This window comes from Haemorhous mexicanus, chromosome 6, assembly GCF_027477595.1.
Source record: "Haemorhous mexicanus isolate bHaeMex1 chromosome 6, bHaeMex1.pri, whole genome shotgun sequence".
NCBI classification, from domain to species: domain Eukaryota; kingdom Metazoa; phylum Chordata; class Aves; order Passeriformes; family Fringillidae; genus Haemorhous; species Haemorhous mexicanus.
The window spans coordinates 32,297,258-32,311,474 of NC_082346.1; the positions used below are offsets into that span (position 1 = coordinate 32,297,258).

The 14,217-nt window shown below is 44.1% G+C and overlaps 1 protein-coding gene across 6 annotated transcripts in view; it reads right to left on the reverse strand.

The window, feature by feature from the left end:
* The window catches only part of TMEM229B (transmembrane protein 229B), a 39,587-nt gene extending 25,675 nt beyond the window's left edge, over nucleotides 1–13,912 (reverse strand). The window contains exons 1-3 of one of the 6 annotated variants that reach the window (XM_059849723.1): nucleotides 13,522–13,892; nucleotides 12,784–12,909; nucleotides 2,895–3,064 (exon numbers count right to left, since the gene is read on the reverse strand). The gene's annotated coding sequence lies outside the window, so the exon portion shown is untranslated. Of the gene's footprint in view, nucleotides 1–2,894; nucleotides 3,065–12,783; nucleotides 12,910–13,521 lie in introns of all 6 variants that reach the window. The other 5 variants (XR_009486953.1, XR_009486952.1, XM_059849720.1 and 2 more) reach the window with 5 other exon arrangements.
* Between the last annotated feature and the right edge of the window lie 305 nt (nucleotides 13,913–14,217).

Below are 14,217 nucleotides of genomic sequence, written 5' to 3' on the forward strand. Positions count from 1 at the left end.
TCCTTGACAGCTCTCTCCGTGAAACCTACTCAGCCTCTCAGCCCAGCAGGGCAGTCATTCCTCTCAGCATGCTTCCACCACATTTTTTTAGTGAAGACTCTTCAAATGCAGTCTGGGATTTTATCTTAGCCTCCACAGTTTCCCTCAGCATCTGGACAAGAACAACTCCAAAGGTGACTCACACTAGGGCATATCCAGCTGGCTGACATAATGAGAAGCTGAAAACTGTTCTGAACACAAGCTATAGAGTCTTGTTTTGACAGAAGTAACATTTCCTTCCTTTCCAAGAAGCTCTTTAGGAACATTTGAAGTGCTCTCAAAATGCAGTAGGGCACATTACAAGACAGCTGTAAATGCAAAGGTTGAACTTGTACTTTAAGAAGATCATAATTTCTACAGCTGTTTCTAGTTACAGGTAGCTTCTCCCACACTGAAAATCAGAATACACCTCATCAAAAGCCTAACAGCTAAGAGCAACTCTTAGAGATGCAGAAGGAAAATGGGGGAAAATGCTAAAGAATCTGTAATATGGCATGGACAGTGCAGCCTGAGTATGCGAAATGGCTGGAGGAATGTTCATGCCAACCAATGGGAAGGAAAAAGAAAAAAAATAGTTAAAACCCCTCTCCATCTAAGTATGTGCACTCTGTGCTGAAGAACAGCCTCTGAACAAACCTTCAGCAACACCTTCTCTCACAGTGGGCACCTCTTATCTGAGCCCACAGCAGTTCATGGAAGAATTGGGGGAGAATTGAGCCTCTGCAGCTCTGTAAATCTTTGAATGCCTCTCGAATTCAACTGCCAGCTGACAACTGTTACATAGACAAATGCCTACTAGCAAATGAGTTGAGAAAAACTATGTGTTACAGATGTTTCCAAACAGCCATTTAAATACACTCATCTCCACTAGAGCACTCTGCATGAACAGAGAAATCCTGGCTGTGCTCAAGGAACTTTTAACAGAGGACACTTAGGCTTCTCAGCAAGACAGAGCTAGGAACAAACTGACATAGTCTAAATTCTCTTACAAAACCAAAGCAATGCTACACAAAAGATGTGGCTCTCTCATCTCCCTTTTGCAAAACGGGTGAGAGCAGCCAGGGCTTCCATCTTGCTCCTAACTCACTGCCCTCACCTCAGAGACAATTCCAAGCTGGCATTACCAGATGTGTTCCAAGCCCATTGGTGTTACAAGTATTCCTACCAACAGCCCATGGGATGATAAGAGGTTACTTTTGTTTCCTCAAGGATGTCACAACAATGCCCAAGCCAGTTTAATGAAGGACAAGCTCAAGAGCGGTGATGACAGTCTGCAGGGTCTTGTCCCCATGGCTTTGAAAGCAGATCTGTCTGCATCTCCAACAGACAGCATCCTAAACGGCCTGACTGGATGGAACCTACAGGAGGCATTGGAGGAATGAATAATTCATAGTCTTGTTCTGCTGCCAATGGATCTATGTTTTCTTGTGCCCGTATGGCGCTCAGTTTTTGTTTTAACAGTAATAGGAGACTTCTGCACTACATCTGATAGTTCTTGAGGACAGCAAGAAGCATCATTTGCTCTACTCACAGCAACAGTACCACACACCATAGCTTGCCAGACACAGCTTTCTTCATGGCTGCATCACTGACATAACAGCTGGACTCATACAAAGCTCATTCCATCACCAGCTGCCTTCTCAGGAAGCTGCTGACACTTGCTTTGTTATAACATTGCAGCATTAGTCTGGACTTTGCCACTCAAAAGATGATACTTGGTGACCAACTGAAGCCCTGTAATCAGCTACACAATGGGCAGCACAATCACAGCTGGAGCTCTAGGCAGGAGCTGACCCTGCTTATCCACACTGTTAGCACTGCCACAATTAAGTCTACTGCTTTCCTTCAGCAGCTGACTGGGTCTGTTTCCCAGTCTCAGAAAGATCAGGGGTTTATCAGCAAGAATACACAGAGGAGTGGGACAACAGAACAGTCCAACTATAGTGGATCTCCTGGGCACTACAACTAGGAGAAGGTAATGGAACACCTGAGACAGGACAGACTAAGGGATGACTGTGCTACATGTATCTGAAGTTTACACATGTAGCATGCACATATTCAAAGTGAGTTCCCAGCTAGAAATAAAGTACTGCACACAACCTACCCAGGAAAGCTGATCCACAATAGGCAAAACAATATTGTACCCTGAACCATGTCACATACTGCAGACACAAAGAGCCTGTCAAAAATGCTGCAGGGTCTGGAAATTGTTCTGGTCCCACAACATCCACCCCAATAACCAGAATCAATATAAACTTTTGCTCTGGGATATAAATCACCCTTCCAAACTGATAGCGTTTTACATGCACTGCGTGGAAATGTGATTGCCACAGCGTACAGGAGAGTGGCAAGATGAGGCTAAGAAGATTAGTAGAGTAACACACTGGTGAATCAGGTGCAGAGACTGCAGTGCTTCTTAGGGCCAGGAATAGATTCCTCATCATCCGACTCACACCTGGGCTTTCACGGGAGAGAGCAACCCTCTGCTCTTTACCTACTGCTCTGGTTTAGCTCAGAGATACTGCTCCACTGTCCTGATTGTTTTAACTGCCTAAGGCTATCAGAGTGTGAGGTTTTAAAGAGACAAAAATACTGAAAAGTTTGGCTGTATAAATTACAAGCAGTCAGAATGAGGTGACTCACAGCAGACAGAAATAAAGGGTGATGTGTGCAAATGGCAATCTTAGACCTCCAGAAAACAACTTGGGATTTAAACCAATGAAAAGAACTTTGCACTCTACATATTTAAATTTCAAAGGTGCCATCTACAATGCAGTCAGCTCTGTACTCAGACAACTGCTTTGTTTTTCTGGTCTACCAGTGCAGTCCCACCAGTTTTGGCCTCCAGACCTTACCTTTTCTGGGGAGGGATCCTGGAGCTCTCCCACTCTTTGGCCAGCTCCTAATTCACAACATCCGCAGGTAGACTAGGCTGCCTCCAGCAAGTCCAAGGGGTTTCAGATGCCAGTCGTTTTCAGCCCAGGTGTGTGTGACCAACAGTTAAGACAGCAACCAGACAGCCTTCCTAAACCAAAGAAGTACATTTTAATCTTAATACAGCACAGTGCAAGAGAGGTTTTAAACATGGAACAAGCTACGTGTATGGATAGCTTAGCTCCAGTACATTGGGACCGGGAAGACCTGACTGCTTCAGAGCCCACACACAGCACCTGTACCTGCCCCTTGCCCAGGGCACCACCCTTACAGCTGCCTCTCCTTGGGTGAGGCTGAGCCTTTCTCTCTCCACTGTCCTTCTGGATCTCAGCCACAGCAAACACCCAGAGCAACTGCACTGGAGTCAGTGACCAAAGGTTCACTGCTACCATCTCAGCCAAGGTCTCAGTTAACCCTTGGAGAGCCTACCAGAAATTGCTTTACCTCTATTTACCCTATCAATGTCTCAATTTTTTAAGTAAGCTTCACTGCTAACACCTTTCCATCCCCATCCTATCTCTCCTAATATTGCCTCCTTATCTTCCCTGATCTCCTCTCATCCTCACTTCTCCAATCATCATACTTTTCTTCTCTCTTCCCCATTCCAGGACAGAGTGAGGACTTCATGTAAGCAGGCCCTTCCCAGCACCACCCACCCAGCACCCCAACATGTTCCTGGGGGCACAGGCACTGTCCTCTCTGCTCTAGTGATCTGGCTGCCTTTCACCTCCATGTTTGGCTCAGGCAGCAGGGCTGCACGATCCAAGCAAGTGGAACCCATGAGCTGGGGCTCTCCTTCTCTTCAAATGCTGACATTTGGGATGCCACATTGCTGATTTTCACAGAAGTCATGCCTCAAGGTGACAGCTTCAACACACAAGTATCCAACACCTTATTTACATCAGCCTCACAGATCTTACAACCCAAGGGCTTGTCTATACATAGCATTTTTCTGGATTAATTGCATATGAAGAAGTTAAAGTAAGGACATTTATGTGTCAGACTTTGTAACAAATGAGTTCTTCATGTTATCCGCTTGAATCTCAGCATTTTTGAGCACCAAAATCCAAGAGGAATTCAAGAGAAACGTTCTCCTTAATAAACAAAGCAAAAAAAACCTACCCTCTTTTTATTTAGATGACACTGAACTACAAAACCACTCCAATTAAAAATGGAGATTAAATAACTAATCCTCCCCCCAAAAAATCTTCCCAATGAGATTAATGGAGCAATGAATAGCATAAACCCACTAATTAAATCAATGTAATATGGGTATTATTGAGACACATCTAGTACCTTCTGCGTATGCACTGAAGCTTGCATCTACTTTGGAGTCTCTCTTATAATGAGAAATAGTTGCTATTTTACCAGCTACATATTTATATATCAGACTGGGAAAGAACGTGTTTGCTGTCTAGCTTTGGTATAAATTCTTGCTGCATCAATTGTTGCTGCTGTTCCTAAAAATTATTTGTACATAATCCATTTTCCTTATATGCATTTTGCCACAGTTGGATATTTGCCACAAATTTCTACTGAACTATTTATCAGACATATGCAAACAAAATTTCAAAAGGCATTTCCCTAGAATCACAAAAACACTGAGAATGCTTTTTACATAGTCAGATGTACTTGTCTATAATTTGATATGTAAAAGACTGAAGAACAAAATCATACAAAATAAGCAACTGCAACACACTTCCAACTCCTTAAATGCAGAAACATGAATATTACAAAAGGCTTCAAGTCAACCTAACTTTAGAACAACACAGTCCTGCTCAGTCCATCCCTTTCCCTGGCACCAGCACTCAGGCCATGGGGCTTCACCTGGAGCCAGACCAAGGAACTCATCAGACCTCTGAATGCTACCCTATGCTACCCTAAAGCTTGCTAGTGTTCAGCTGTATCATCATCTTTCAGATTTGGCTCAGAGTACACAGCCCAGCAGGAAGGAGTTCCCTTTTCACAAAATACTGCATCACTTTGAACACAGAGAGCTGGAGAAACCATACCTTTGGTTACAAATGTATCTACACTTGAAAGAAAACTCTCAGTGAAGAAAATCATTAGTAAAGACTATGTCATAATACATGTAAGCAGAGCAGTAAAGTAAAGCTAAAGATTTGATCTTAAGGCTCACATGATTAATACAAAGCTTAAACTGTTCAGAAAAGGTGATTTGTTTTTTGTTTGGTATATAAATGGACTTTCTGTGTCAAAATACTAATGATTCAAAATGTGTAGCGTTTGTAGTAAGGGAAAATCAAACTAAAAACCAGTCAGAGTAGCGTGAACATCCACTTGCATATACAAAAATAGTTAAAAACTAAAATCGCAGACTTCCCAAAACAGCACTTCCTGCTCTGGCTGTTCCTCTGACACAAACATTCTTGGTGTCAGCAGGTTGGGGACTACACATAAGCATAATCTAGCAGTAGTGCTCATCAAGTGAGAATACAAAGAAAAGCAAACAAAAAACAAACTGGAAAGTGGTTAGTTGAGCATTCCTTCAACTGTCTCTTTTAGTATTTACATCCCTTCATTATTTCTACAGTCCTCTACAAGGAGAGCTAAGGCCAATGCAACTAACCGGTTCTAAGTTGAGCAACAGAAAAATCAAGCCACAACATTGCTCCGTGACTTATCTGGGATTCTCCTGCGAACAAAGTGCCAAATTTGGAAACAGAAAGCGAGTCTGTATCTTCTCAGAAACTCCCCCTGTTTTGGCAGGACTTACACAGAGGATGATGCAGATTTCCCTTTTAACTGGAGTCCCACCATGTCTCTTGATGAGGCCTTCTGGACCTCTTCCTACACTGGACTGAAATACTGCAGAGGGACATGTAGGACACAGCTCCTCATCTCCTGAAATGCAAATTACTTTTGTTCCTTTTGGAACACCAAAAAAATAATCGGAAAACCAACTCTGTAAAGCAACAACTTGCACTTATCCAAGGAAAACAAGTGATTTCAAGGTTAATGGGCATCCTTTCCCAGATATATCTAGGTGGGTGCCCTATCTCTACTGAAAACTTCTGTCAAAGCCCTGAGAAGCACATCAAATCTCTGGAGTTTCACATTTCTTCTAAAAGCCATGCCACCATCCAACAGCTGAAGAGGTTTGGCCAGATGCCTGCATCCCCACACAACTACAGTCTCTGCAAATGCTTCTGTGGCTATTTATTGCCAAAATCAAAAATGCATTTAAATAACTTCCTAAAGTTTTTATTTTTTGCTGTTGTTATCTTGCAATATCTTTGAAAAATAAATTAAATTCAAGTTTCAAACAAACACACAACTGAATTCCCTCATGCTGTCTTTCATTCTAGACGATCACTTTTTCCTCTGTGTACACTCTATCCCTTCTTATGTTCCTTCTATTCTGCTTCTGCTAAGGCAATGAAAATGAACCAGCTGGATTTACATTCATATTTTCATGAATTACCATGGCTCTCAATATTTTTGGGCCAAGGGGCCACTACGAGTGTTTTGATGCTTCTCACAGCTTGCCATCCATTCCTGTCATCTACCTTTTAACATAAATCTCTCAACCATTTTCTTCATTTTCATGGTCCCAAGGATGAGCTCTGACCTACTTGTTGTAAGCTGTTGAACCATCAAACACTCACAGGGAATGGTTATTTACTCATATATGCTCACATACCATTCATTATCTTTGAGAGCTCATCTAACTTTGTTGTTGATTTTAGGTTTGGTAAATGCTTTTCTTTAAAACTGGGGTCAAATCTGACCTCAATATATGGCAGATTAAGCAGCAGAGGAGTTAAAAAGGAGCAACTCTTACAAAACTCCACCTACACTTTCTTTATGAAGAGGTACAGCACCCATGTTACATTATGAAAGCATACTCCTGGCGTTTTGGTAATTGAAGGCAGGGTACTGTTGCCTGGCAACTTATCTGATTACCATTTTTTCAAGTATCACATGCACATTTAGAGATGTTGCATAATAATGTCTCACTTTTAAGCAGCCTAATCCAATGGGAAAAAAAAAGAGGGGGATGGGGGCAGGAAAGCTACAAAAATTCATGTCTTTATTTTCTGGAAAAAAAGTACAAGATAGTAGCTCAAAACCAGGTTGAAACATTAGCATTCCTGAATGTTATTCCTGCTTTTACCAGCTTTCTGAATGTGCTTATACAAGCATTTTACTTTATCTACTTGTCTGCAAAATGACACTAATAATACCAGCCTCACAGAGACACACTGAAAATTCATTAAGAACTGAGAGATTCTCAAATGAAAGATGCAGTGGAAGTGCTGGTGTTTGCACTTACAGCTTTTTAGTACTCCAGGCGTTGCTAAGCCATGGTCCTTAAGCGTAGCAAATGTTCATCATTGTCATGACATTGTCCAGTCCTTGTTTCTCAAACCAAGGAAACTATATTTCTTGCATTAGAAAGGAACACTTTTCCATTTTCTATGTCTGATATGTAGCTGGGGAAAATAAAAATAGAACAAAAAACCTACTCCCACTGCTGCACACACAAGGCAGCATACCCCAACTTGGAGTAACTGTCTAAGAGAAGGACATGGATTCTAGCAGTTGACCTTTTGCACATCCACAATTTATAAGGTAACAAAATATAACATAATGAATTGCCTTCCTTCTATATGCACCTTAGTATTCCACAGCACAGGAAATGGCTTAGCTGCCCAGGGCACTCCTAATACCATGCTAACCTCTGTCAGCTCAAGTGGCTGAGGCTGATGGTTTGGGAAGTATCTCATCTCCATGGTAAAGTATTAAGCAGCAAAGGAAAACCAAAAGCAACAGCAGCCAAGCTCAATATTGCTAAGGAATCATTACATTACCTTCACAGCAGCTTTTCTCTCCATAGTAAGACATTCAAGCATTTTTATAAACCATGCCCTACATTCTGAAGCTCCTGAACAAGTCCACTTCCAATTAAAAGCTTAATTGTGAAGTATGCCTTGCAAAGAACTGCTGGATCAAAATAAACCACATCACATGGTATCTACCGTACCACTAGGGGAAACTACACACATCTTAAAAACAACAGAAATCACAAAAATAAATAACTCTTCTTCTAGAACTTACTAGAAGCATCCTTACCATAAGCCTTTGCTGACACAAAATACAAAGAAAACACATGGCTCAAAGAGTCCCATGGGTTAAGCAAGGCTGGCTTTGCTAGGTCAGTTAGCAGGAGAGGAAACAGCCAAATCCACGCTTACCATCAGGAACATTGTGCCCCAAGCAGAGAGGAATGACTACCTAGAGCTCTGCACAGACACAGCCCCAGCCAAGATTTCTCAGTCCTGATTAGGCTGGTGGAGCCAAATGATTTGGATCATGATCTGTGCATGCATTCTGGATGAAAGAAATAAAAACAAAACAGACTCCCCATCCCCAGAAGGCACTCGGCAGCACATACAGCACTATGCTAGAGCTACCCATACTAAAGACAGAGCTCCCCCCTTCAGAAGTACTTCATCATGCTCCCAGCAGAATCATGAAAACAGGAGAGAGAGGTGCTCTACAGAAGTTCTTCATATAGGCTACATCCAATAAATGGCACACCTGAGAGCAAAGATCCAGCAAGGAAGAAGTCAAGCAGAAGTTTCACCACACTATGCTATCAACACTCACCTAGTGACTACTAATGCTTGTATCTTATGCAATGAAAGTAAGACAGCATTTGTGATAGGGAAGATTCCCTCAGTCATTTAATCCAGCTTTGACAGAAGCATGTGAGGGCGGGGGAGTTTCAAAATAAGGTTGTGGTGAGCTCTAGTGCACTGACACCAACGAAAATCCAGAACAAAAGAAAGGGTAACATAAAACATTTCCCTCTTCTATGCAATGATTACACACCTCTGACCTAGTAACTGATAGGTATGCTCATTCAGATATGCCTACAAACAAATCTCTAAAGCAGTCTAGCTTTTATTTCGCCTCTGAGGACATGTTAATGAGCAGCATGCACCTGCAAAGCCTTTTACACTCATTTTAGCTGGACTGTAAGGTGCATAAGCTCTGGCTCACAGCAGACATTATTGGGTGTATCATTTACAGTCAGGAATGTGGTGCTCTGACTAACCAGAAAGAGAGCGTTGTTCTGAATTGGCACAGATGTTGGTATCTGCTCCTGCAAAGCCAGAGCCTTTGCCCAGTCTGGCTTTCTTTCAAGACTTCTTGTGGTGTCGCCTGCACAACCACCTTACCGAGGAACTCGGGAACCATGTGGATATTCCTGCCTCACGTATCATAACAGAAATGTGAATACCAGACCAGTTCATTTCTGACGTACACGGCTAACCAGCCCTCTGCTCCCTCACCCAGTCTGTACTGAGCCTGCAGAGCTAAAGCAAGCAGCATGGTCAGGTGAGAAAGCCACCAGAGAATACTGAAACACATACAGGAAGCAGATATGAGAAGGGATCATTTACAAACCTTACCAAGCAAGCCACAAGCAGGTAATACCTTTTATGTTGGAAAACATTAGCTAACTAGATGATGAAACTTCTTTCAAAAGAAGTAAGGAAATATACCATACTTTACATCAAGTAAATTTTGTTTTGAAACAGAACTCCCACTTGTATCATTCAATTTCATTTATTTCACTCCAAAAACAACCAAGGAACACCACTGGACACCACCTCATCTGCAGCTACACAGGAACATTCAGGACAGGAGTGACCACCTATAAGTTTTCTCAGGTGCCACTTCCCATCTGCAGGGAATGGCTCTGGCACCTGAAAGCTTAACAAGGTAGTGCAACTGCTATGGAGGTAGGAAGTGCTTCCCACAAAAGGATGGTGAGGAGTGGGAATAAAGGCTTTTCCTACCTCCTGCTGGCAAACAATTTCTTTAAGTAATTGACCCATTTTCTAGAGAATAATTAGCTCTAAGGAATGAAGCACTGCTGCCCTTTAATTAGCCATGTTGTTACCTCTCCTCTTACCATATAATAGCAGGCTGTCTGAGACTGAAAAAAGAAACAAAACAATACAACAACTTAATTTCATTTTCTTAAACATGGTATTTGTTGAAGGCAACCCATAAAAAAAGAATCCTAAGGTACAATTTGCAACAATAAAATTTTCCACTGCTTCTATGATTTCACCATCAAAACAAGGTCTCCTCCACACCACTACTCTTTAAGCCTCCCCAATATATTTTCTCCTTTTTAAAAGGAGATGCTTTTTCATGATGCTTTCCAATCATCTTCCATGAGGAAAAACTTCTTTCTGTTGTCAGACAGCTTAACAGAAAGGACTCTTTTGCCTAAAACTGAGTCAAATCTCCTGCAGATAATTTTATTAAAATTTCATTAAGTTTCTTGCAACATAGCTCAACAACTTGGATAAGGACAGAAGTTCTTTAGTCTAAGGAAACTAGAGGTGCACACCATGAACAAGGAGCACAAGAAAGCACACCACAGCCAGTGAGGCAACTCCAAAACTTGCAAAGGACTCTCCTAACAAATCTCACAGAGGTGACGCTTAGTGACCAATCCCATGCTGCAGAAAAAGGAGCTGCCTGGCCCCAGACTCTGTGATAAGTACAATTCTGAGGATACAAACAAGACTTGCCACCAAAGCATGTGATGATAGCAAAAAGTTGGGTCTTGCTCCCCCCTCCTTTCTCCCCACCCTCCACAGGAAAAGTGCACAGTCTACTCTCCTCCTCCTCATTCCCCCTCCACACCTTCTTCCTGGCATGATCAGTCCCCAACTGCACTTAATTTTTAACACTTTGGAGAGTAAAACTTAAATTCAAGTAAAACTTGGAGGTAAAACTTAAATTCATCTGACTAATTATGCCATGAGAAGAAATACCCCTCCTGGACACAATGCAGTGCCTGCCAGCAGCCCTGAAACACCTGATCCGAGGACAGTTACGGCCTTAACCAAGCTGACAGGTATTAAAAGCATATTTACAATGCCAGAAAACAACTCCTCTCCCCATTTCTTGATGTGTGGGAGTAAGTAGATCCACAAATTACAAGGCCAAAGGGATCCTTACATCTTGACTCCCTAGAACATCTCCAAGATGCTGAATAAGTATAGATTGTAAAAAGATATGTTAAAAGACTGCACATGCTGTCGAGTTCATCTTATCCAAAAACCTCCTCCTGCCTTACACTCTAATCTAGAAACCTGCATCTCCCTTTAAGGTTAAATTTGCCTTTCACTGTTTGGCACCACATAACATTATGACATTATGACAAAACTGCAGTCCCCACTTCCAGGTACCATTTCCATATGGGTGCAGAGGTCTTGGTTACTCTCAACCTACATGCCTGTGCTATCCATACCTCTTGCTTTAGATCCCTTTACCACTTCTGTAAACTACCACGGGATCTTGCCATAAGAATTCCAAGGTTTGAACTCTCCAAGGAAGCAGCTTGTTTTCTGCCTTCACCATCAGCCTTCAGTAGAGTGGGCACAGAAATACTGACCAAGGCGACAGACATGGGGCCAGAGCCTCAGCAAGAAGTTATGCAGTAACAAGCAGTACTGCCTCAACTTCTGCTTGCTCCTCCATTTCCTTTCCACCAGACTATACTACATGCTTTTTCAACATCCCCATGATCAGAGGATCTCAAAATGTTTCACTTTGAATCAGCTGCTTCTAGCACTTTTGCTGAGCTTTGTTTAGAAAGCTGCTATAGCTACTAGCTAAACCAAACGATTTGGAGTTAAGTCGTGTTTCAATTTGACAACGACCTGTGAAATGCCATTTTCCTACCTCAGTTTCCTCTTCTACAAACGGAGATCCCCATGTTCTTCAGCGGCAGCCTCAACAGAGAAGTATGAAATTCTCATATATACACACCAAGAGCATATATTCCTCAGGGAGAAAATACCTACTTTCAGATTTAGTGAAAAATCTTAACTTATGCACAGTAGCAAGATGCTGTTACCTAACACGGGAAAACTGACATCTCCCCATGCAAGAAGTCATACCTTCTCACTGGAACAAGGTGCTGGAATTCAAGAAGGACCTTCAGGATGTGTCATGGACACGAGAGTATCTTACAGATTTCCTGAACAATTTTCCTCAGTGCTGGCTGAAAGTGCCTACTGGCATTTTGGACTCCGTGTTAATAAGTCTTTCTTTTCTGTTTCCTAATAACTTATAGTAATTTTTGTTTTAATTACTTCCTATTTACCACCAAACAGTAGCTAGCCCCATCTCTAACTGATGTTGTACATTTATTAATGCATTTGTGCCCCTGGAAAACACAGAATGGAGCTCTTTGGGCAATCTGTTCTTCTTGCAAATCCCCAATGCACACAGCTCTGACAGCCACAGAGATGTTACCACCTTGCCTGTGAAAAAAACCAGCTCCTGCAGGGAGTGCTTTTTTTTCTCAGAAATAAGAAAAAACAGGAAAAACATGTCAAATAAACAATGCCAGAGAACAATACAAAGTATTTCAAGTAACAGAGTTTTTCTGCATCTGCTGTGTAATTATGAGGCTTAACAAGTTTGTACATTCCCAGTAGTTTTGGACCAGCAATGTGAAATGATCTCCAGGAAGTCTCAGTGTAATGTTCCAGCTTAAGATGAACAGGACAGGGCAGCCTCCCCACCATCCCGGCTCCTAAGCCTAAGCATCCTAGAAACAATTTGCAAAACCCTAGAGTAAATGAGTGAATGGGGAACAGAAGGAATCAGATTTTCCATTTTGCAAAAATTCAGCTATTCTGAATATTTTTCCATACCAAAAATGGAACAAGAGCAAACATCTTGAGACTAATTTAATTTTTTGGTTTTTAATAGAAAAGAAAAGACTGTAGTATCTGTATCCCTGACCTCTGGCTTTACACACAGGAGTAATTCACAAGGTTGCAGAAAAGTCACTGAGCGGACCAGAGTCAGCTCCCACCTCCCACTTCAGCTCTGCAAACGCTGGGCTCATTCAGAGCTATTTCCCCTTGCCTGGAATAAAGTTTTACAGATATACAACAATGATATACAAGATATACAACGTTTCGAGACATTTCTTTCCTTTGCACGGGAAAAAAAAAAAAAAAAGACACTATCCAGTGAAAAGCAGCTCCGATTTCAACAACCCTTCCACCCTGCTTTCCCTGAGCCCCGAAAACTTCGCAGCCAGGGTCGGGAACTCCCGAGCAAAACCCCTCGACACGCACCGCGCTGCTGCCCCGAGGAGCAGCGGGAGGCGGCGGGGCCCGGCCTGCGGGGCTGCGCCGCTCCCCGGGAGGGGGCGACACACTGCTGCCCGGTGTCCCCGCCGGGCCCGCCGCTGGCGGGGAAGCTCCGCTCGGCCGCCCGCCTTTGTCTCGTTCCGGCCGGCACCCGCCCGGCAGGGGCTGCACGGCCCTCCCGCCGCCAGAAAGCGAAACCAACGGCGTCGGGCGCCATCCCCGCCCTCCGCCCCGGGCAGCGCATCCCCCGCGCCGCTCGGCTGCGGGGAGGCCGCCGCGGGCCCCACGCACCCCCGCCGGGGCGGCCGTGAGGGCAGCGGCCGCGGGCAGCCCCCGGTGCCGCCGCTCGCCCCCCCCGCCCGGCCGCGGCTCGTGTCCTCACCGGTGTCCATGGGTGCCCCGCGGCCGGCGGGAGGTGAAGTGTGCCAGTGACACTCGCCCGTAGTATGGATGCGGTTTCAATCTGCACATGCTCGCTCCCGACAGCCAGCCTGCCCCGCCACCTTCCCTTAACTCTTTCCGCACTGCCTCACACTGCCTCCCCCGCCCCGCGGCGCCGGCCCTGCGTCCTCCTGCCGGCCTGCAGCCTCTTCCCTCGGCCCGCAGGAGGAGGGACCGGCCCGGCGAGCCCTCGCGGGGCCATCGCGGGGCACAGAGCCTGAAGGGGTAGCCCCAAGGGAGGGACCTGCGTCCCCTGGAGAACCAGACCCTGCCCGTGCGGGCCGGTGTGTGCTCAGGTGAGCGTCGGGAACACCCTGCCCTACCCAAACGCCTGGAGTGTTGGCTCCGGCTGGGAACGCGAAGTGGCACAGTGCGCCTTGGCTGAACCTGCAGTACGAGTCCTTCATATTTACTCCTCCAAAGAAATCCGTGACAAAAACAAATAAACATACACACACCCCATCAGCTGAAGGATGTAACCCTCATGCGCCTGTTGGTGGATCTGGACGCTGACAGGACATCCCTGCAGTGCAGGAAATCAAACACAGCTAATCAAAGGAAGTATTTGTCTGCAGCTTCTGTATTAAAATAGAGAAATACAGTCTCTGAAAAATGTGTTTTTCTCTCCAGATTCAGA